Source organism: Pan troglodytes, chromosome 9 (assembly GCF_028858775.2).
Source record: "Pan troglodytes isolate AG18354 chromosome 9, NHGRI_mPanTro3-v2.0_pri, whole genome shotgun sequence".
NCBI lineage: Eukaryota > Metazoa > Chordata > Mammalia > Primates > Hominidae > Pan > Pan troglodytes.
In genome coordinates this window covers 120,911,104-120,912,588 of record NC_072407.2, presented here as the reverse complement: position 1 = coordinate 120,912,588, position 1,485 = coordinate 120,911,104, and positions in this window count along the sequence as shown.

Genomic DNA, 1,485 nt, shown 5'->3' with positions numbered 1-1,485 from the left:
TCTCATTGTGGTTTTGATCTGCATTTCTCTAATGATTGGTGGTGATGAGCATTTTTTCATGTACGTGTATATCTTCTTTTGAAAAACATCTGTTGGCTGGTCACAGTGGCTCGTGCCTGTAATCCCAGCACTTTGGGAGGCTGAGGCGGGTGGATCGCTTAAGCTCAGGAATTCAAGACCAACCTGAGCAACGTGGCAAAACCCCATCTCTGCAAAAGCTACAAAAATTAGCTGGGCATGGTGGCGTGTACCTGTTGTCCCAGCTACTGGGGAGGCTGAGGTGGGAGGATTACTTGAGCCTGGGAGGCGGAGGCTGCACTAAGCTGAGATTACACCACTGCACTCCAGCCTGGGTGACAGAGTGAGACCCTCATCTAAGAAAAAAAGAGAAAGAAAGAAAAGAAAAGTGTTTCATCCTTTGTCCACTTTTTAATGGGCTTGTTTTTTTCATTGTGAATTTGTTTAAGGTCCTTGTAGATTCTGGATATCAGACCTGTGTCAGATGTGTATTTTCTCCCATTCTTTAGGTTGACTGTTTATTCTGTTGATAGTTTATTTTGCTGTGCAGAAGCTCTTAAATTGAATTAGATCCCATTTGTCAAATTTTGCCTTTGTTGCAATTGCTTTTGATGTCTTTGTTAGGAAAGCTCAATGTTAGATTATTTGAATGCTAGTCAATAATGTTCATTGGCAATTTTTATTTTATTTTGTATTTTATTTTATTTTATTTTTTTGAGACGGATCTCGCTATGTCGCCCAGGCTGGAGTGCAGTGGTGCGATCTCGGCTCACTGCAAGCTCCGCCTCCCGGGTTCACGCCATTCTCCTGCCTCAGCCTCCCAAGTAGCTGGGACTGCAGGCGCCCGCCACCACGCCCGGCTAATTTTTTGTATTTTTAGTAGAGATGGGGTTTCACCGTGTTAGCCAGGATGGTCTTGATCTCCTGACCTCGTGATCTGCCTGCCTCGGCCTCCCAAAGTGCTGGGATTACAGGCGTGAGCCACCGCGCCCGGCCTAGTGATTTTTGTAAATTGATTTTGTATCCTGAAACTTTGCTGAAGTTGTTTACCAGCTGAGGGAGCTTTTGGGCCAAAGAAGTGATGTTTCTTTCTTAGTGCATGGCATCAAGAAGCAGATGGTGTCAGTTTGTCTCGTTATTAGTGATGTTTAACTTCAATCACTTGATTTAGTGGTATCTATCAGATTTCTCTACTGTAAAGTTATCTTTCTTCCCTTTTGTAATTACTAAGTAATTTGTGGGGAGATATTCTGAAATTATCTAAAATCCTGTTCCTTATTAAACTTGGACTCAATAACTTTCATTTATGATTCTTGACTGAATCAATCATTAGTATGATGGTTATAAAATGATAATTTTTCTAAATCTATCATTCCTTCTCCATTTATTTAGTCAGCATTCTATTGTAAAGAAGAGCTTTTTCTCCTCCCGTATTTGTTAGAATGTACTCGACAGGCACGGTGGGTC